The sequence below is a fragment of the Apium graveolens genome, chromosome 5 (assembly GCF_009905375.1).
Source record: "Apium graveolens cultivar Ventura chromosome 5, ASM990537v1, whole genome shotgun sequence".
NCBI classification, from domain to species: domain Eukaryota; kingdom Viridiplantae; phylum Streptophyta; class Magnoliopsida; order Apiales; family Apiaceae; genus Apium; species Apium graveolens.
Genome location: NC_133651.1, coordinates 231,377,769 through 231,400,996, shown reverse-complemented (window position 1 = coordinate 231,400,996; position 23,228 = coordinate 231,377,769). Strand labels below are relative to the sequence as shown.

Here is a 23,228-nt window from a genome sequence, read left to right as displayed (position 1 = left end):
CTAAAGTACCAGGAAAGAGTGAAGCTAAAGAGAAGGTAAAAGCAATCACATTGAGGTCTGGGAAGGTTGCAAATCCCGAACAATCTCAAACTTCGGATGAAGAAACTGTGGCTGAAGAAGAAGTGCCAAAGGAAGCAGAAGTGGAACCAAGGAAGACTACTGTTGAGCACACTCCTCCTGAGGGTAATACAGGGGAGAAACAGATCTATCCTTCATCGCCCTTTCCTAAAAGGCTGTAGAAAAAAAAGCTGGATAAGAAGTTTGAGAAGTTTCTGGAGGTGTTCAAGAAACTTCATATTAACATACCTTCCGCTGAAGCTCTTGAACATATGCTTAGTTATGCGAAGTTTATGAAAGGTATTCTCTCTCGAAAAGTGAAGCTTGATGACTTAGAGACCGTTGCTCTCACAGAGGAATGCAGTGCTGTGCTGCAACAGAAGTTGCCTCCGAAGCTTAAAGATCCTGGAAACTTCATTATTCCTTGCACTATTTGAAAAGTGTCATTTGACAAATGCTTATGTGACTTGGGAGCTAGCATCAATATGATGCCTTTGTCAATCTATAATAAGCTGGACCTACCTGATCCAAAGCCGAATTATATGACTTTGCAGTTAGCCGATCATTCTATTATATACCCACGTGGCATTGTGGAGGATGTTTTGGTCAAAGTTGATAAACTCATCCTTCCTGCTGATTTTGTAATTCTTGATTTCGAGGAGGATAAGAAGATTCCCATAATCTTGGGAAGACCGTTCTTGGCTACTGGCCGTACCTTGATAAATGTGCAGAAGGGTGAGCTTACTATGCGAGTACTGGATCAGGATGTGACCTTTAATGTGTTCAAATTTCCTATGTAAAATGAGGAGTGCTTAAAGGTGGAGTTGGTCGATTATGTGGTTATGTCAGAACTTGATCAATTGCTAAGGTTTGATGCCTTAGAGAAAGCCTTGTTGGGGAATTCAGATAGTAAAGATGACGAAGGTGATGAGCAACTACAATATTTGAATGCTTCTCCCTGGAAGCAGAAGTTGGATATGCCCTTTGAATCTCTTGGAATGGAGGAGCTGAACAAATCTCCAAAATGCCTCAAGCCATCTATTGAGGAAGCTCCTACACTCGAGCTTAAACCATTACTTGAACACTTAAGGTATGCTTTTTTAGGTGATGCATCTACTTTGCCTGTGATTATTGCATCTGACCTTTCAGGTAGCGATGAGGAAAAACTCTTAAGAATTCTGAGAGAGTTCAAATTGACAATTGGGTGGATGATAACATATATCAAGGGAATCAGCCCTTCTTATTACATGCATAAAATTCTGCTAGAGGAAGGTAGCAAGCCTACTATTGAGAAACAGAGAAGACTTAATCCAATCATGAAAGAAGTGGTGAATAAGGAAATTCTCAAGTGGGTAGATGCAGGGATTATCTATCCTATTTCTGACAGTTCTTGGGTGAGTCCGGTTCAGTGTGTACCGAAGAAAGGTGGTATCACCGTTGTCGCTAATGTGAAGAATGAGCTAATTCCTACTCAAACAGTCACGGGGTGGAGAGTTTGTATGGACTACAGGAAGCTGAACAAGGCCACAAGGAAAGATCACTTCCCTCTGCCTTTTATTGACCAGATGCTTGACAGGTTGGCTGGGCATGAGTACTACTGTCTTCTGGATGGCTATTCGGGTTATAATCAGATTTGTATCGCTCCAGAAGATCAAGAAAAGACTACCTTCACTTGTCCATTTGGTACCTTCGCCTTCAGACGAGTTTCTTTTGGTCTGTGTGGTGCACTTGCCACATTTCAGAGATGCATGATGGCCATCTTTTCTGATATGATTGGTCAGAATGTGGAGGTGTTCATGGAAGACTTCTCTGTGTTTGGCGATTCTTTTGATGAGTGCTTGCAGAATCTTGGTAACATTCTTAAAAGGTGTGTTGAGACCAATTTGGTTCTCAATTGGGAAAAATGTCACTTTATGGTGCGACATGACATTATTCTTGGTCATAAGGTCTCTAATAAAGGTCTTGAGGTGGACAAAGCCAAGGCGGGGGTTATTGAAAATCATCCTCCACCAATTTCTGTTAAAGGAGTTCACAACTTTCTTGGTCATGCGGATTTTTATAGGCGGTTCATCAAGCACTTCTTAAAATTTTTTAAACCTTTGTGCAATATGCTAGAGAAGGATGTCCTGTTCAATTTTGATGATGAGTGCCTGGCTGCTTTTGAGTTCTTGAAAAAGAGTTTGATTACGACACCTGTCATAACTGCACCTGATTGGAATGAACCTTTTGAGATGATGTGCGATACAAGTGACTATGTAGTTGGAGCAGTTCTTGGGCAGAGAAAGAACAATACATTTCATGTGGTCTACTATACTGGTAAGACCCTCAATGGTGCTCAACTGAATTATAATACTACTAAGAAAGAACTCATAGCCATTGTCTACGTTTTTGAGAAGTTTCAATCTTATTTTCTTGGGACAAAAGTGACAGTTTTCACTGATCACACTGCAATTCGATATCTCGTCTCAAAGAAGGACTCGAAGCCTAGATTGATTAGACGGGTTCTTTTACTTTAGGAATTTGAATTAGAGATCAAGGACAGAAAGAGTACTGAGAATCAAGTAGCTGATCATCTTTCTCATTTGGAAGATCCTAGTGCAACTTCACAGGATAAGACATTGATAAATGAGTCTTTTCCCGTTGAGCAGTTGTTTGGAGTGCAGGAGCAAGAACCGTGGTTTGCAGACATTGTGAACTACCTTGTGAGTAATATCATGCCTCCAGACTTGTCTTATGCTCAAAGGAAGAAGTTTCTTCATGAGGTGAAGTAGTATATATGGGATGAACCATATCTGTTTAGGCAAGGAGCTGACCAAATCATCAGGAGATGTATTCCATACAGCGAAACAGGGGGATATTACGAGACTGTCATTCAACTGTTTATGGAGGCCACTATGGTGGAGAGAAGACAACAGCTCGTGTCCTTCAAGCGGGATTCTCTGGCCTACTTTATTTAAGGATGCGCATCAGTTTGTTTTTAAGTGTGATCGATGCTAGCGTGTAGGTAATATGTCTAAGAGGGATGAGATGCCTCTTAATGTGCTTCTCGAGGTTGAAGTCTTTGATGTTTGGGGAATCGACTTCATGGGGTCGTTCGTTTCATCTTGTAATAATCAGTATATCTTACTGGCGGTCGACTATGTGTCAGAATAGGTTGAAGTCAAGGCTTTGCCGACAAATGATACAAATGTAGTGCTTAATTTTCTTCATAAGCAAAAATTCACACAATTTGGGACTCCAAGAGTCATAATCAGTGACGAGAGATCGCATTTTTGCAATCGTAAGTTCACTTCCATGATGCAAAGATATAATGTGAATAATCGCATTGCTACTGCCTACCATCCTCAGACGAATGGTCAAGCTGAGGTGTCTAATAGAGAGATCAAGCGTATTCTAGAGAAAGTGGTATGTCCATCAAGAAAGGATTAGTCTTTGAAGCTTGATGAAGCTGTTTGAGCGTATAGAATAACATACAAGACTCCGTTAGGAATGTCGCCATTTCAGTTGGTTTACGGTAAGGGGTGCCATTTGCCTGTGGAGCTCGAGCATAAGGCGTATTGGGCTTTAAAGAAGTTGAACCTTGATTTGGATACACCTGGTAAGAAAAGAATGCTTCAATTGAATGAACTTGACGAATTTCGGCTTCAAGCGTATGAGAACAATAAAATATACAAGGAGAAAGTCAAGAGGTGGCACGATAGGGGTCTAGTGCTCAAATAATTTGTGTCGGGGCAACAAGTTCTTTTGTTTAACTCTCGTCTCCGTCTTTTTCCTGGAAAATTGAAGTCGAGATGGTCAGGGCCTTTCATAATCAAATCTGTGTTTCCGCATAGAGCTGTGGAGATTTTTGAGAATGATCCAGGTCAAGCATTCAAGGTAAATGGTCAGAGGTTGATGCACTACTATGGGGATACGGCAAACCGTGAGGTGGTTAGTGCCATTTTATTATCTATTTGATCTTGAAATTCTACGTCAAGCTAATAACATAAACCAAGCGCTTCTTGGGAGGAAACCCAAGTTTGTTGTACATTAGTAGCTAGAGGAAGAAGAAATAAAGGAGAAAAACACAAAAAAATTAAAAAACAAAAAAAATCAGTACCAACTACAGTAGCACGACGCGCCTGCGCTAACCTAGCGCGCGGCCGTGCTGCTTTTCCAGAAACTGGGCGAGCCTGCGCTGACCTAGCGCGCGGCCCCACTGATTTAACAGAAGTACGGCGCACCCACGCCAAGGTGGCGCGCGGCCACGCTGGGTCCTGAGTTTGAAAAAAAAATAGCAGATTAAAGAGGAAAATCGGGACTTTTATTCCCAAATCAATTCAAACCCAATTTTTACTCTTCCATTTCCCATATTTCCCTCTCCAAATCAATTACCATTACTCCCATTATTCCCATAATCAATTCCCACTCTTTTTCCATAACTAATTCTCTCCCAAACTCCTATATATACATACACTTATACACAACTTCTCCATCACTTCTCAAATTCTCAAACACACAAATCTCTTTCACAACTTCTATTCTCTCAAATTTATTCAATTTCCATGGCACCAAAAAGGCAATGAACTCAAGTAAGCAGCAACACCACTGATTCTTTGAGTGCAGGTGGTGTGAGGCCAAGGTTTTCAACTCCTGAGGCTGAGGCGGAGTATGTGAGGCTATTATCGATGTCTATAGCCAAGGAGCGTGGTTTTCTGCCATCGGGAAAAGATGGTAAGTTGTTGGAGATGATCTTGCAGATGGGTTGATTTGCTTTTTGTGAGGCACCCGCTGCTGTGCCCATGAGTGTGGTGCATGAGTTTTATGCTAATGCTAAGGCGGAGAAGAATGGTTTCACCATGGTGAAGGGGATGACTGTGGACTATAGTGTCGAGGCGATTCGTAGGGTGATTGAGCAGCCCGAGAGGAGGGAGGATCAGGAGAACTGGAACGCGAAAACTCTGGAGGAGTTTGATTTGGATTTGATTATCGCTACCTTGTATGTGCCTAAGACTTATTGGAGGTTCAATAAGGGCACGAGCGAGTATACCACATTTATGGCTTCGTGTATGAACAGGTTTGCACGTGCATGGAATTCTTTTATTTGTGCTAACATTATGCCATCTTCTCACGTGCATGAGATTATTATGGAGCATGCTCGTTTGTTGTGGGGTATTCTTCAGGGCGACTATGTGGATCATGGGATGGTTATTCATCCGGGTATTTTGAGGTTCTTGAGAGGGAGTACTACGGGTATAATACCCTATGCGTTCATTGTGACGAAGTTGTGTGTGGTGGTTGGTGTTTGTTGACCCGCACATGAGCAGCTGCAGCTTCCCAGTGCTCCTATCGACAGTTCTACACTGTTGAGTATGCACAGGTGGTATGGTGGGAAGCCCGATCCTAAGGGGCTTGGATATTCTTATGATCATCTACAAGAAGGATAGCCAGCTGATTATGCGTATGCAGGAGGTTCTTCGCAGGCCCGTAGAGCAGCTAGGAGAGCTCAGTTGGGAGAAGAGGCCAGTCCTTCGGGATCACAGCAGCAGCAGGAGGAAGCACAGGGCCGTGTTGGTTTGAGTTCGACGCAATATAGGCATTTAGCTAGGAGGATGGATGCGATGCATGACATCCATAGCAGGTTTACACATGACCTCACCCAGGCGTTGGGGACTGCATTCAGAGCCACAGGAGTTGACATCTAGTGGCCAGTATTCGGTGAGATGCCGAGTATCCACCTCCAGACACTCCTGACACTCCACCCCTTGAGGGTGATGACCCTGCTTCTGATTAGGTATGCCTGATTCCTTGCTATTACCGTCACTGAGGACAATGAATATTTTAAGTTTGGGGTAGTAGTTAAGGATTATATGTGTTTATGTGAGTCACATATAGATTGCATATTCATGCTAGTTAGTTCATATAGTTGCATATTTTATCATGTAGTTTTTTTTTGTTTTTTTGTAGTTTTTATGATAATTTGCATATATTTTCATGCATTTGCATAATAACATGATCCCTTAGATGATTTTTACGATTAATTTGTGATATTGATGCTAGTGTAGTGATGTCGTATTTAGTGAAGTAAAGTCATATCGAGTTGATTTGCGCTAGAGACAATTGTAATTCACTAAGTCTTATAGGTTGCTTGAGTGCTAGATCATGATCATGGTTTATTTGTTTGTTGGAGTTTCATTGCTTGTTTAGATTTAGGATTTAGGATATTCTCTTAATGATAAATTAACATGGATATTTAAAAATTGGAAAAAATTGGATTTCATTGCTAGTTGTTGTGGCTAGGTGTCAAATGGCTAGTAGTCGGCTCAATTTATATGAGTAGTCTAGGGTTGAATGAGATGGAGCGAAACACACTCGTTCAGAAATTTGTATAAAAAAGAAAAAAAAGTGAAAAAAAAGAAAAAGAAAAAGAATATATGTGTTTATGCATAATTGATCACGAGTGGGCTCTTTAATACTCGAGTTATTAAGTTCTTAGGGGACTTTGTGCCTAGTGACCTAAGAATTTTTATAGTCTGGGATCCACTAACCTAACACTCGCTACATGGGTATTATTATATAAGTCTTTTGTGGACCTCACTCATTTTACGGTCAAATAAGCATATTTGTGTTGTTTTTATGTTGTGAATAAAAACATGAATCCATATTAAAACTCCTATATAAGAATTGAAATGTTATAAGTCATTTTTAGTCTAGATTTTTATTCTATTTATAACCTTGCGATTGCTTTGATGAGTAGCGAGTCATGATTATTGATCTAGTCACAATAGTATATCTGTAAGCATTTGCACACACGCATGTTTATGGCTTGTAGGTTGATTTGTAGGGCTTAATTGATCTTTGTGCAAATAACTGCATTTCTCAAGATGTTGCTTGTTGATTGGTTTAGTTATTCTATCGGGATCATTGTATTCATAAAGTTTGCATTTATGCATTTTTATTTCTTGTTCTTTGAATTTGTTTATGCTTGAGGACAAACATTGGTTCAAGTTTGGGGGTATATTGAGTGGCATTTATGATACTTTATAACGCTCCGTAAAGCTTTGAATTGATGATTTGTACTCAAGTTGTTATTATTTTTAACGTATTGTAGTGTTTTTGCATTTCAGGCATTTATCAAGATTGCAGGTGAATTAGCATTGTTTTGATGCTAATATGGTGTTAGGAGGATGTCTAGAATAAAAGATCGTGAAAAGACCAACTCAAATCAGCAAAGAAAAGAAGAAGTCAGAAATTTCTCCAAAGAGACGGTGTGCCCGCACTGTGATAGCACGCGACCGCGCCCGAAGAGCAGAATGTCAGCGCGCCCGCGCTGGTCAAGTGCGCCCGTGCTGGTCAAGCGCTAGGTCGGGAAAATTAAATCCTTTTTCTTCTAGAGTTTTGAGTTGTTGGACTTCTAATCTGCATGGGCTGCTATATAAACATAATTTATGATCGTTTTTCACAACAAGACGTACCAAAGCTTAAGGAGAAGGTGTAAGAAGATCGAAGAGCACAATTCAACCAAGGCGAAGAAGATCTAGTTTTACTTGTGATTCTTTGTTTTAAGTTATAACCTTGGATACTAATTTTCTTATTCGTGAACCTAAATTCTTGTTTCGTACTTGGTTTATTATTTATTCAGTATAAAGACTACATTTATTATACCATGCTTTCATCGAAACCCACGTTGATGATGAGTCCGATTATGGGCTAATCATTATCGTGGGGTTCTAGCGGATTTATTTATGGATTTCTTTAGTTAATTCGTTTAAATGCCTTAGTGTGTGGTGATTTTATGATAACCTAGTTTTGGTTGTGCTTATTCGTCTTATGAGCGTCGCGAACTTACAAGATAGCGTGTTAATTCTTAATGAAGCGAAAGTGAATTTAAGGATTTAGAAGTTGCCATGCTACCATAGGTTCATGTATTTGATATGCATGATTCGTAGGTAATTTTAACCATCTTACTTACCCTATGTAATCATGATAGATAACTTGTGCATTAAACCGTTATGTTTTCAAATTCTATAGACATATAGGGTCTCAATATAATTGGTGTCTATTCAGCTTCTATCTCTTTTATGGATGTCTGGTAGTATGGTATTCGTACAACGAAAGTTGGCGTTTATCAATTTCGTGTTATCTGATTAGTGTCATCACCATTACATGCTAAAATTAAGAATGAAAAGGCTGTTGAATGAAGTATTTAATGAAGATAGAATCCCATGTTTGTGTTATATAGTATTCAGCTCTCTTTACTTCTCTTAGTTAATATTCTTTAGTTTAATCTCTTAGTTAATCGTAGTGATAAAAAATCTCAATTTGTTAATCGTCTTAGCATTGGATAATAACCATACCATTGTTGCAATGATACATTGATTAAATTTAACCTAAACCGGTCCCTGTGGGAACGAACCAGAATTTATTCTATATTACTTGCGAACACGTATACTTGCGTGAATATTAGCGCGTGTTTAGCGATTAACAGTAACACGCAGATGATATGACTTAGTAGACATGTCATTTATAGCATCATTACACTCAGCTTCATATAAATGTGCTAGGTTAGTGGTGATTACCTGATTACTTGATGAACTTACTTCTGTTTTATCTGACTTGGCCATAGGTGCTAGATTGACATAGCTTGTATCATCATCCTCTTCTAGTCCATCTACAGCCCAGTCATTTTCCTGTGTGATGAAAGCCCTTTCCTTTTGTTTGAGCAACTCAAAATATTTCTACTTATAATCAACAGGCTTAAACTTCTTTTTACCAGAATCGGACTTTTTGCATTCACTAGCAAATTGACCTGCCAAGCCACATTTGAAACATTTGAATTTAGACTTATCAACCATGTTTCTGTTTGACTTGGCTGCTCCAAAATTCTTCTTAAATTTGAGCTTGGCGAACCTCCTGCATAGAAAAAGCAAGATGCTCATCTATGTCATCCATGTTATCTTGACTAAGTTGGTCTTCATGTTCAGCTACTAGCCCTTTTCCCTTGCCTTCACAAACTCTAGGGTTTGGTGCAGATTCAACAGCTTCAACCTTTATCTCTTTCTCCTTTCCTTGCTCAGCAACCAATGCAACGGATCCTCCTTTCTTTCTTCCTTTCTCCAGCTTCTTATCTTGCTCTATTTTAAGCTCATAGGTCTTTAGAATCCCATACAGTCTGTCCAAGGTGAATTCCTTGTAGTCTTAAGAGTTTCTTAATGAGACTGTCATAGGCTTCCATTCCTTTGGCAGAGATCTAAGGAATTTGAGGTTTGAGTCCTTTGTTTGGAAGACTCTACCATGCAACTTTAGAGCATTTAGTAGCTTTTGAAATCTACTAAATATGTCAGTGAGTGACTCACTTTCTTCACTATAAAAATGCTCATATTGTTGAATCATGAGTTGCATTTTTTTTCCCTTACCCGTGATAAGTGGCATTTTATACCACTTAGAACGTCTTAAAATGGCTTAAATTGGTGTCTTGAAATCAAGTATTTTGTGTATTTGATGCGTTTTTCTAGTGTTTATGCATTTCAGGGTATTAGTTGCATTTCGGGGAAGGAATCATCAAGAATAAGCCTTGGCATGTGTTCACCATTGCGAGAGGAAAGGAATGGGCAGATTACGACGAAGAAACGGAGCAAACCTGGATTTTTTCCAGTAGAGGCCTGCGCGCCCGCGCAACAATGCTGAGCGGCCGCGCAGCAACCTGCGCGCCCGCGCAGCTATGCTGAGCGGCCGCGCAGGGTCGGGGAAAAAGATAAATTATTTTAGACTTCTACTTCTGTTTGGCTTCCAACTTCTATGTAATCTGAGTTTTATGGGACTATTATATAGGTAGATTTGAGACGTTTTCACAGAGAGTATTAAGGGGATTATGTTTTAGATTGTGTTTTACACAAGAAGCGAAGGAGATAAGGAAGAAGACCGATTTAGCACACCGCAACGAAGAGGAAGCATATTTTCTTATGATTCTTGTTTTGTTGTAACGTTGGATGCTAGTTTTCTTGCTTTGACTTATTTACTCTTGTGACGTACTCTGTTTTAATATAATTAGTTTAGTTATTATTTTCTTGTGTTTGTTTGTCATGATTTCATATGAACCCATGATGGCGATAAGTTCTATTATGGGCTAATCGTGATCATGGGGTTGCAACGGATTTATTATGGAATTCTTTAGTTAATTGTTTAATACTTTAGTGTGTGATGATTGCATGATATCTAGTATTGGTTGTGCGTATTCGTCTTATGTGCGTCGCGAACATATAAGATAGGGTGTTAATCTCTTGTGAAGCGACGGTGGATCTTGAGATTTAGAACTTGCCATGCTAGCATAGGTTCATGTATGTTGAGCATGATTAGTGGGTAACTCTAACAGTTTTATTTGCCCTATGTAATCAAAAGGAATAACTTGAGCTTAAATCGTTGTGTTGTCAATTTCTGTAGACATATAGGAACTCAACATAATTGATGACTATTCAACTTCTATCTTAATTGTGGATGCTTGGTAGAATGGTATTAGTACAATGAAAGTTGGCTTTTATCAGTTTCGTGTTATTCGATTAATATCATCACTGTCACATGCTAAAGGTAATAACAATGGCTATAGAAGGAAGTAATAATGAAGTTGTGATCTCATGAGTGTTTTATTATTGATAAATTGAAGTGTTAGTTAAGTGGTTAATTAAGTAGTTAATTATAGTTAATATTTAATCAACAATTTTAAGTGTTATCATCTTAACATTGAGAAGTAATCATACATTGGTGAGTGAGTTTAATTAGACAATAATTTAGTCTGAGTCTCTGAGGGAACGAACTAGAAAATATTCTATATTACTTGCGAACGCGTATACTTGCGTGAATATTAGCGCGTGTTTTCGCCCTAACAAGTTTTTGGCGCCGCTGCCGGGGACTCGACGTATTTGTTTAGTTTATGTACTTACCATCATTGGTCATTAGGACTCAGTGATTAGGACGTAGTAGTTACTTACTCTTTTCGGTTGTGTTTCAGGTACTTTAGCAAGCGTTTATGCAAACTCGTTCTCGTGCTCGCAAGAGGACTTTAGATACAGCTGAGGAGACAGACGAAGTTCTTGATATTCCGGAGAAGTTAGATTTTGAGGATTCGGATTCAGGAACTGAGCAGAAAGAACCAGTAAACATGGGAGATCGTATTGTTCAAGCTGATCCAGCTCTTATGGATTTTTCTTGGCCTAAAATTGATGACATTCAGTCAAGCATCCTTCATCCGGCTATTCAAGCTAACACCTTTGAAATCAAGCCGGGCACTATTCAGATGGTGCAGAATTCTGTTTCTTTTGGAGGAGCGGCAACTGAAGACCCCAACATGCACATAAGGAATTTTGTCGAGATCTGCAGCACTTTTAAGTATAATGGCGTGACTGATGAGGCTATCAAGTTGAGGCTTTTCCCATTCTCACTGAGGGATAAGGCTAAAGACTGGTTACATTCTGAACCAGCTGGGTCCATCACTATGTGGCAAGATCTTGCGCAAAAGTTTCTGGTGAAGTTTTATCCAATGGCAAAGACTGCTGCTATGACGAGTGCTCTTACTCAGTTTGTGCAGCAACCTACAGAATCTATGTGCGAGGCTTGGGAACGCTACAAGGAAATGTTGAGAAAATGTCCACATCATGGAATGCCGGATTGGATTGTGATCACTAGTTTCAATAATGGTTTGGGGGCCCAATCTCGGCCCATGCTCGATGCAGCAGCTGGAGGAGCCTTATGGGCTAAAAGCTATACTGAGGCGTATAATCTTATAGAGACGATGGCTGCAAATGAGCATCAAAACCCAACTCAGAGGATGACGTCAGGCAAGGTAGCAGGTATTCTGGAAGTTGATTCAGCCACCGCTATTGCAGCCCAGCTCCAAGCGCTATCAATGAAGGTTGATTCTCTGGCTACGTATGGAGTTAATCAAATAGCTATAGTTTGTGAGCTTTGTGTAGGTTCTCATGCTACGGATCAGTGTTCTCTTGTCAACGAATCTGTTCAGTATGTGAATAATTATCAGCGATAACAGCAGCCTGTACCAGCGACCTATCATCCTAATAACAGAAATCATCCAAATTTCAGCTGGGGGAATAATCAGAATGCTATTCAGCCACCATATCAGCAAGGAATGAGTAAACAGTTTAACCCACCTGGATTCCAGCAACCACAGCAGTATGCTACAAGGCAATCATATCCTCAACAGGGAAGTACAGCTGCACCCACTAGTGCTGATTTTGAGGAACTTAAGCTGTTGTGCAAGAGTCAGGCGGTTTCTATCAAGACCTTGGAAAATCAAATCTGTCAATTAGCCAATGCAGTGCTCAATCATCAACCTGGCACTCTTCCCAGTGACATGGAAGTACCAGGCAGGAAGGAAGCTAAAGAACAAGTCAAGGCTATTACCTTAAGGTCTGGAAAAGTGGCTGATGCTGAAAAGGCAAAGGAAGTCAAAGCTGAAGTTAGAGATGAAGAATCTAAGCAAAAGGAGAAAGCGGCGGAACCAAGGAAGAGTACTGTTGAACACATTCTGCCTGAGGCTAATACAGGGGAGAAACAGCTCAATCCTCCACCACCTTTTCCTAAGAGATTGCAGCAACAAAAGCTGGATAGACAGTTCGGGAAGTTTCTGGAGGTGTTCAAGAAACTTCACATCAATATACCTTTCGCTGAGGCTCTGGAACAAATACCTAGTTATGCGAAGTTTATGAGGACTATTCTTGCAAGGAAGGTGAAACTGGATTACCTTGAAACCGTTGCTCTCACGGAAGAATGCAGCGCTGTTCTGCAGCAAAAGTTACCACCAAAACTGAAAGATCCAGGAAGCTTCACCATTCCTTGCACCATTGGCAATCTAACTTTTGACAAGTGCCTTTGTGATTTGGGAGCAAGCATTAATCTGATGCCGTTGTCGATCTTTAAAAAGCTGGATCTGCCTGATCCAAAACCCACATACATGTCACTACAATTGGCTGACCGTTCCATTACTTACCCAAGGGGCATAGTTGAGGATGTGCTCGTCAAGGTGGATAAGCTCTTCTTTCCAGCAGATTTTGTTATTCTGGATTTTGAGGAAGATAAGAAGATTCCCATAATCTTGGGAAGGCCTTTCTTGGCTACTGGCCGTACCTTGATAGATGTGCAAAAAGGTGAACTTACTATGCGGGTCCAAGATCAGGATGTGACCTTCAATGTATTCAAGGCAATGAAATTCCCTACAGAAGATGAGGAGTGCTTAAAAGTGGATGTGATTGATACTGCGGTTACTTCGGAACTCGATCACATGCTAATGTCTGATGCATTGGAAAAGGCCTTAGTGGGGGATTTTGACAGCGATGATGAAGATAGCAACGAGCAATTACAATATCTGAACGCTTCTCCATGGAAGCGAAAGCTGGACATACCATTTGAATCTCTTGGTACTTCTGACCTTAAGAATGCTGAAGGGAAGCTCAAACCATCAATAGAGGAAGCACCTACCTTAGAGCTCAAACCATTACCTGAACACTTGAGGTATGCTTTTTTAGGTGATTCATCTACGTTACCTGTTATTATTTCATCTGACCTTTCAGGTAGTGAGGAAGACAAGCTCTTAAGGATTTTGAGAGAATTCAAATCGGCTATAGGATGGACCATAGCAGACATCAAGGGGATAAGTCCTTCATATTTTATGCATAAAATTCTGCTAGAGGAAGGTAGTAAGCCAACTGTGGAACAGCAGCGAAGACTGAATCCCATCATGAAGGAGGTGGTGAAGAAAGAAATTCTGAAATGGCTAGATGCAGGCATCATTTATCCTATTTCTGACAGCTCGTGGGTGAGCCCCGTACAATGTGTACCTAAGAAGGGAGGTATCACTGTGGTCGCAAATGAAAAGAATGAGCTCATTCCTACTCGAACAGTTACAGGATGGAGAGTATGCATGGATTATAGAAAATTGAACAAAGCCACAAGGAAGGATCACTTCCCCCTTCCATTTATTGATCAAATGCTTGACAGATTGGCGGGTGATGAGTATTTTTGTCTTCTGGATGGTTATTCCGGGTATAATAAGATTTGTATTGCACCAGAGGATCAGGAAAAGACTACCTTCACTTGTCCATTTGGCACATTTGCTTTTCGCAGAGTTTCGTTTGGTTTATGTGGCGCTCCGACCACTTTTCAGAGATGTATGATGGCTATATTCTCTGACATGATTGGAAATAATGTCGAAGTGTTCATGGATGACTTCTCCGTCTTTGGACACTCATATGATGAATGTTTGAATAATCTGCGCGCCGTACTCAAAAGATGCGTGGAAACTAATTTGGTGCTTAATTTGGAGAAATGTCATTTTATGGTGCGTGAAGGCATTATCCTTGGGCATAAGGTCTCTAGCAAGGGTCTGGAGGTGGACAAGGCCAAGGTGGGAGTCATTGAAAATCTTCCCCCACCTAATTCTGTAAAAGGAATCCGTAGTTTTCTTGGTCATACGGGTTTTTATCGGTGATTCATCAAGGACTTTTCAAAGATATCTAAGCCGTTGTGCAATTTGCTTGAGAAAGATGTGCCGTTCAAATTTGATGATGAATGTTTGACAGCATTCGAGACTCTCAAGAAGAGTTTGATCACTGCACCAGTTATTACAGCACCAGATTGGACAGAACCGTTTGAGATGATGTGTGATGCGAGTGATTATGCGGTAGGTGCAGTTCTGGGACAACGCAAGAAAAATCTCTTCCATGTGGTCTACTATGCGAGTAAGACTTTAAATGGTGCCAAATTGAACTACACCACTACTGAGAAGGAGCTTTTGGCTATAGTCTTTGGCTTTGAGAAATTTCGATCTTATCTGCTTGGTACGAAAGTAACAGTATTCACTGATCATGCAGCTATTCGCTATCTGGTTTCTAAGAAGGATTCGAAGCCGAGACTCATTCATTGGGTGCTTTTACTTCAGGAATTTGAGTTAGAGATCAAAGATAGAAAAGGTACTGAGAATCAAGTAGCTGACCATCTCTCTAGGTTGGAGAATCCCGATTCTACTTCACAAGATAGGACGTTAATCAATGAATCTTTTCCGGATGAGCAGTTGTTTGCAATTCAGGAGGAAGAACCATGGTTTGCAGATATTGTAAACTATCTCGTCAGCAATATAATGCCTCTTAATTTGACATCCGCTCAAAAGAAGAAGTTTCTGCATGAGGTGAAGTGGTATATGTGGGATGAACCATATTTGTTTAGACAGGGAGCTGACCAGATCATCAGGAGATGTATCCCGTTCTGTGAGACGGAGGGGATATTACGAGACTGCCATTCCACGGTTTATGGTGGACGCTATGGAGGTGAGAAGATGGCAGCTCGTATTCTGCAAGCAGGTTTTTTCTGGCCTACTTTGTTCAAGGATGCTCATCAGTTTGTTTTAAGGTGTGATCGTTGCCAAAGAGTGGGAAATTTGTCAAGGAAGGATGAGATGCCATTAAATGTGATGCTTGAAGTCGAGGTCTTTGATGTGTGGGGAATCGATTTCATGGGGCCTTTTATCGCGTCTTGCAATAATCAGTACATCTTGCTGGCAGTCGATTATGTCTCAAAATGGGTCGAAGTTAAAGCTTTACCGACAAATGATGCAAAGGCAGTGCTAAATTTTCTTCATAAGCAAATTTTCACAAGGTTTGGAACACCTCGGGTAATCATAAGTGATGAAGGATCGCATTTTTGCAACCGTAAGTTCACTTCTATGATGCAGCGTTATAATGTGAATCATCGAGTAGCTACTGCCTATCATCCGCAAACAAATGGTCAAGCGGAAGTGTCTAACAGAGAGATAAAGCATATTCTAGAGAAGGTTGTTTGTCCGTCAAGGAAGGATTGGTCTTTAAAGCTCGATGAAGCTGTTTGGGCTTACAGAACAGCATACAAAACTCCACTTGGGATGTCACCGTTTCAGTTGGTGTACGGTAAGGGATGTCATCTACCGGCGGAGCTTGAGCATAAGGCCTACTGGGCATTGAAGAAATTGAACCTGGATTTAGATGCAGCTGGTAAGAAAAGAATGCTTCAGCTTAATGAACTTGATGAATTTCGACTTCAAGCGTACGAGAATAACAAAATGTATAAGGAAAAGGTGAAGAGGTGGCACGATAGGAAGCTACATCCTAAGTTATTTGTGCCAGGGCAACAAGTTCTTTTATTCAACTCTCGGATCCGACTTTTTCCTGGGAAGTTGAAATCAAGGTGGTCTGGACCTTTTATTGTCAAAACTGTGTTTCCACATGGAGCGGTGGAAATTTTTGAGAATGATTCGGACCAAGCATTCAAGGTTAACGGTCAGCGGTTGAAGCACTACTATGGGGACATGGCAAACCGAGAGGTGGTTAGTGCCATTTTGTTGACTACTTGAGAAAGGTACGGAACGTCAAGCTAATGACGAAAAAGAAGCGCTGCGTGGGAGGCAACCCATGAATTGTTGTTACAGGAACCCTTAGAAGTTAATAACCTATCCAAAAACACAAAAAAATCAGAAAACAGGGGCTGAAATTTTTTTTTTCTAGAGACCCTCTGCGCGCCCGCGCAGCTATGCTGAGCGGCCGCGCAGGGGTCGAGTTCCAGAAATTTTTTTACAGTTCAGAAAAAAAAAAAAACAAAAACACAAAAACAGTTTTAGCCCATAAACCCACGAATTGTTCCCACTACCCCATCATTTTATCCCTTAATTCCCAAACCCTAATCTAATCCACACCCTATATATACATACACCTATCCTACATATCTCCCACAAAACTTCCTACACTTAAACCCTCTCACAAACATCAAAAATCAGTTCTTACACACTTTTATTCACGAATCAATGGCACCCAAGAGAGCACGCACTATTGACAGCAGCAGCACAGTTCCTACTGCTGATTCATCGAGGGGTACTGCTGCAAGGCCTCGGTTAACTGACAGAGCCGCGGAGGAGGAGTACACTAGGCTGTTGGGGAAGCCGATTCTGAAGGAGAGGGGGTTTTTACCATCAGGGAGGGATGGTGAGTTGTTGCCCATGATTGCAGAGAAGGGGTGGATAGCTTTTTGTGAGTCACCCGAAGCAGTACCGATGAGCATTGTTCGCGAGTTCTACGCGAACGCGAAGGCTGAAAAGAATGGGTTTTCTGTAGTCCGTGGGCTGACGGTTGATTATCATTCTGCGGCGATTCGCCGTGTGATTGGACAGCGAGAGAGGAAGCCCGAGGAGGAGAACTGGAATGAAAAGACTGCTGAGGATTTTGACTTGGATTTGATTTGTGCGACTCTCTATCGACCGGGCACAGTTTGGACCCGCAGTCCAGGCAATAATGAGTATCGTCACTTTCCGGCGATCGCCATGAACAGGTATGCCCGTGCATGGAATGCATTTATATGTGCTAATATTTTGCCTTCTTCACATGCACACGAGGTCACAGTTGAGAGAGCACAGTTGTTGTGGGGAATTCTGCATGATGAGTACTATGTGGACCTTGGTGAGTTTATCTACCAAGGAATTCTGAAGGTTTTGAGGGGAGCAAAGCATATGAACATCCCTTATGCATCCACGGTTACGAAGCTATGCCGAGTAGTGGGAGTGAACTGGCCGGCTCATGAGCAGTTGCAGTTGCCAGCAGCTCTGATTGATTCTGGCACTCTAAATGGGATGCAGGAGTGGACCGGTGGTGAGCCTGAGGAGCATGGGCTGGGTTATCGTCTTCTAGGAGGGCGTCCAGCACGAGGTGCTACTATGGCTAGGCCAGGGCGTGGTGAGGCTGGTTCTTTGAGAGCTCAGGAGGGTGCTGGGATGGGTGATGCCCAGTATAGGAGGCTTTCACGGCGGATGGATGCCATGTATGAGACGCAGAGCAGGTTTGCTCAGGAGCTCACCCTTGCGTTAGGGACTGCTTTTCGAGGCCTTGGAGCTGATATCCAGTGGCCAGTTTTTGGTGAGGACTCTGCATACCCACCGCCTGATACTCCACCCACTGAGGGTGATGATGATGATGACTCCGAGTAGGTATACCCTGTGTTCCTTTCTACTACTTTCACTGAGGACAGTGAAGATTTTTAGTTTGAGGGTGGTAGTTAAGGAATATTGTGTGTGTCATTTAGTTGCATATTCATGATAGTTTAGTTCATATAGTTGCATAATTTATGCCATTTAGTTTTTTTTTTATGAATGTCATGTAGCTCATGCATTTACCATGATCCCTTTTTGCAATAAGTTATCGACTGAATTGTGATATTGATGCGAGTGTAGTGATAGCATTAAAGTGATATTAAGTTGTGTAGGTTGATATGCATGCTAGAAACAATTGTAAGTCCACTAAGTCTTAAAGAATGCGTAAGGGCTAGATTGTTGTTATGATTTGGTTATTTTCAAGGTCAATCTACTTATTATGCTTAGAATTCGATTATAGGTTCTTAGTGATAAAGACATGAAAAAAGAAAAAATTTTGGAGAAAAAAATATGGAAGTTGTTGCTAGTTGTGGCTAGGCGTCAAATGGCTAGTAGCCGGCTCGCATATGTTGCGAGTAGTCTAGGGTTGAGCAAGATGGAGCGAAACGCACTTGCTCAGAAGTTATTAAAAAAAAATTATTTTTTGCATAATTGATCAAGAGTGGGCTCTTTGGTATTCGAGTTATTAAGTTCTTAGGGGACTTTGTGCCTAGTGACCTAAGGCTTTTAGAGTCTGGGATCCGCTAACCTAACGCTCGTTACATGGATACCATTGTATAAGTCTTTTGTGGACCTCACTCATTGCACGGTCAAATAAGTATTTGAGTTGTAAATAAAAAGCACGATTCCGTAGTAAGCTCCAGAGTTCTTGTAGTGTTGTATATCACTTTGTGCCTAGAATTTTTATTCTTTGTATAATCGTAGGATTGCCTTGAGGATAGTCTAGTCATAGTAATTGGTCTAGTTCCGAAGCATATCTGTTAAGCATTTGCACACACCACGTTTCTGGTTGTATGTCCGTTTGCATGAGTTTATTGATCTTTAGTTGTTTAACTGCATTCGTTGAGATGTGACAATTTGGTTGGTTAATTGTAGTAAGGGGGATCGTTGCATTTTCATATAGATTGCATTCATGCATATTTTTATTTGTTTTTGAGTCTGTGACGCTTGAGGACAAACATCGATTTAAGTTTGGGGGTGTGATAAATGGCATTTTATACCACTTAGAACGTCTTAAAATGGCTTAAATTGGTGTCTTGAAATCAAGTATTTTGTGTATTTGATGCGTTTTTCTAGTGTTTATGCATTTCAGGGTATTAGTTGCATTTCGGGGGAGGAATCATCAAGAATAAGCCTTGGCATGTGTTCACCATTGCGAGAGGAAAGGAATGGGCAGATTACGGCGAAGAAACGGAGCAAACCTGGATTTTTTCCAGTAGAGGCCTGCGCGCCCGCGCAGCAATGCTGAGCGGCCGCGCAGCAACCTGCGCGCCCGCGCAGCTATGCTGAGCGGCCGCGCAGGGTCGGGGAAAAAGATAAATTATTTTAGACTTCTACTTCTGTTTGGCTTCCAACTTCTATGTAATCTGAGTTTTATGGGACTATTATATAGGTAGATTTGAGACGTTTTCACAGAGAGTATTAAGGGGATTATGTTTTAGATTGTGTTTTACGCAAGAAGCGAAGGAGATAAGGAAGAAGACCGATTTAGCACACCGCAACGAAGAGGAAGCATATTTTCTTATGATTCTTATTTCGTTGTAACGTTGGATGCTAGTTTTCTTGCTTTGACTTATTTACTCTTGTGACGTACTCTGTTTTAATATAATTAGTTTAGTTATTATTTTCTTGTGTTTGTTTGTCATGATTTCATATGAACCCATGATGGCGATAAGTTCTATTATGGGCTAATCGTGATCATGGGGTTGCAACGGATTTATTATGGAATTCTTTAGTTAATTGTTTAATACTTTAGTGTGTGATGATTGCATGATATCTAGTATTGGTTGTGCGTATTCGTCTTATGTGCGTCGCGAACATATAAGATAGGGTGTTAATCTCTTGTGAAGCGATCGTGGATCTTGAGATTTAGAACTTGCCATGCTAGTATAGGTTCATGTATGTTGAGCATGATTAGTGGGTAACTCTAACAGTTTTATTTGCCCTATGTAATCAAAAGGAATAACTTGAGCTTAAATCGTTGTGTTGTCAATTTCTGTAGACATATAGGAACTCAACATAATTGATGACTATTCAACTTCTATCTTAATTGTGGATGCTTGGTAGAATGGTATTAGTATAATGAAAGTTGGCTTTTATCAGTTTCGTGTTATTCGATTAATATCATCACTGTCACATGCTAAAGGTAATAACAATGGCTATAGAAGGAAGTAATAATGAAGTTGTGATCTCATGAGTGTTTTATTATTGATAAATTGAAGTGTTAGTTAAGTGGTTAATTAAGTAGTTAATTATAGTTAATATTTAATCAACAATTTTAAGTGTTATCATCTTAACATTGAGAAGTAATCATACATTGGTGAGTGAGTTTAATTAGACAATAATTTAGTCTGAGTCTCTGAGGGAACGAACTAGAAAATATTCTATATTACTTGCGAACGCGTATACTTGCGTGAATATTAGCGCGTGTTTTCGCCCTAACAACCCGCTCAGTACCGTCACATATTACTTGAATTATATCCTATACCTCTTTTGCAGTTTTGCAGTTTATGATGTTGTCAAACATGTCACCATCAACACTATTAAACAAAATGTTCATGGCCTTCTTATGAACTTGTTCAATATCTGGATCAGACCATTCTGCTCTAGGCTTTGGGATAGATGCTTCATTTCCCGTAGCAGCTCTTATGAACTTGTTCATGGCCTTCTTATGAACTTGTTCAATAGGGAATGTGGACCTTTCTCAATACAGTCCACATATACTTCATCTTGAGATAAGAGATGCAGGTGCATCTTCACCTTCCAATGGTGATAGTTGTATTTTTCAGAAATGGAATCTTTACTCCAACATCTTTTATGCTCATCTTGTTAGTTGTTGTGATCTTTAAACTCTTTGTTCTTCAAGAGCTTGCTCTGATACCAATTGTTATTCCCAAACAATCTAAACAAGAATTATGGAAGAGGGGGTTGAATGTAATTCTGTCTTTTTTTTCAATTTTAAGAACAGTTCTGCTATCAATATATAAATGTGTTTGATTTAGCAATGATGCGGAATGAAAGTAGTAAAGAAATCAAATCACAAAGTAATCAAATACAAGTATTTAAAAACTTTCTGGTGGATTAAACTTTTCCACCAGAGATATATATTAAGTAGAGAAATCTGTGTTACAATATTGTACACAGCTGCTTACAAGTTAAACTACAAGAACAGAGAAATTCTTTACAGATTTTGCCTTATCTATATCTCTGGTAATTGCTTACTAACTTTGATAGATTTCTTAAAGTTCTACTTGCTACACTTGGATTATAAATCACCAAGTTACATGATAAAAAGACAAACAAATAAGACAAAATGTTTTTAGTCTAATTTCATGCTTCTTCATTTCTCTATCCAGCATCTTCGAATATCTTCAGTTTATCATGGAAATGGAAATGGAAATGCTTCTTTGTTCTTTAAATACTGCAAATAGGCTGCCACATTCCATTTGCATACAATCAACGCATGTGACTGTCAAGTCACTATCAACTGCTCTTTTGAATTTGAACATCTGTTGAAACTTCATTGAATCATCCGTTGAAACTGTGGTTGATCATCCGTTGAAACTTTGGTTGATCATTCGTTGAGACTATGTGAATCATCCGTTGAAGCTTTAGTTGAGCATCCGTTGAAACTTTGTGAATCATCCGTTAAGACTGTTTCTTGGAAGTTAACTCCATTTCATTTATACAAGATTACAAGGCATCTACTATTTACAATTAACCAACCTATCTTGCATATCAAACTAGTAGTCAACATGATTTAAACATTCTGCAACATCTAGTTCACTAAGGCATTATAAAATGCAGGAATGTGCTACTAAACTTATTATTACATAAGCTACTCTTTTAACGGATGTTGAAATGATCATCCGTTGAAAGATACAAAATCACTTAAATAAAATCTACTAAGTGTTTTGTTCAAGTTATCATCAAGTACACCATATATTCCTAACACTTTCCATATGTTTTATGCAGAAATGGCTCCTCCTAGAAATCCCAAGTCGTTTGGGGCGCGCCCTGGTGATAAGCCTAAGCCGTGCACACAGAAGAAAGATGTTCCAAAAACCTAGTCGCCCATTCCTACTCCTGCCCCTATTCTTCAAACTACTCCAGTGCCCAAAATGACAGTGGTAAACTTGACTGTAAAACAAGGTGCGCCTAAGAGGCCTCAGACAGAGGGCGCACCCACCGGCTCTTCTACAGTACTTATCCATCTTGGCCCTCTAGGGTCTCTCTATGTTACTTATGAGGAGATTCAACAGTGGCAGTCCATGAGCTTGGAAGAGTCAACTAGGGCTTTAGTCAAGGCTTCTTGCAAGCTCATGTTTCATTCTACACAGGCAATGGACATGATCCTAGAAGAGAGAGCGCGCCTATAGAGGTTACAGGGGGACAATAACATCCTGCATAAAAATATCAAAAACAAAGATTTCCTCTACTCCAAGGATATTAAGGCAAAGGACTCTCAAATTTCTTTTCTCAAAGGGGAAATGGAGAACCTGGGTTCCCCGCTTGAGACTGCCAACAAAAAGGCTGAACTGCTTCATACTGAGCTAGCAGAAGCAAAGCTCAGGATTGAATATCTTGAAGAACAACAAAAAGATGGTTGGCTGGATGAAAAGAGAGAAATTACTGATGATGGCTTTGCTCGTGGCTTCCATTCTACAGAGTTGGGTTTGTAGCAAACAACCCTGAATACTCTTTCGAGAAGTTTAGTGAGGAGACTGTCGCAGAGATGGCATAATTTAAGAAGGAGTATGCTGCTGACATCAGGGAAAGGAGAATCGAACTTGGTTAAAAGAAAAAGAAGAAGGCGCGCCCAAAGGCGTGCCCGAAGTTGACCCTTCTTCTCCTCTTCAGTCAATTCCTCCAACTGATGATACTCAGGGCGCGCCCTAACTTCTTGCTACCTTTATATTCTGTTTGAACTAGATCCATGTATACTTCAGCCCTCTTTTGATGTTGTACAAAGTTGTAAGACTAAGTATTCTGCTACTCTTTGTGTTTGCTTTGATCATGA

The 23,228-nt window shown here is 40.3% G+C and overlaps 1 non-coding gene across 1 annotated transcript; it reads right to left on the bottom strand.

Moving 5' to 3' along the window:
- Positions 1-11,584: 11,584 nt before the first annotated feature.
- Positions 11,585-11,691, bottom strand: LOC141662912 (small nucleolar RNA R71). The gene has a single exon (XR_012551014.1). It is a non-coding gene; the product is annotated as a small nucleolar RNA R71 (small nucleolar RNA).
- Between the last annotated feature and the right edge of the window lie 11,537 nt (positions 11,692-23,228).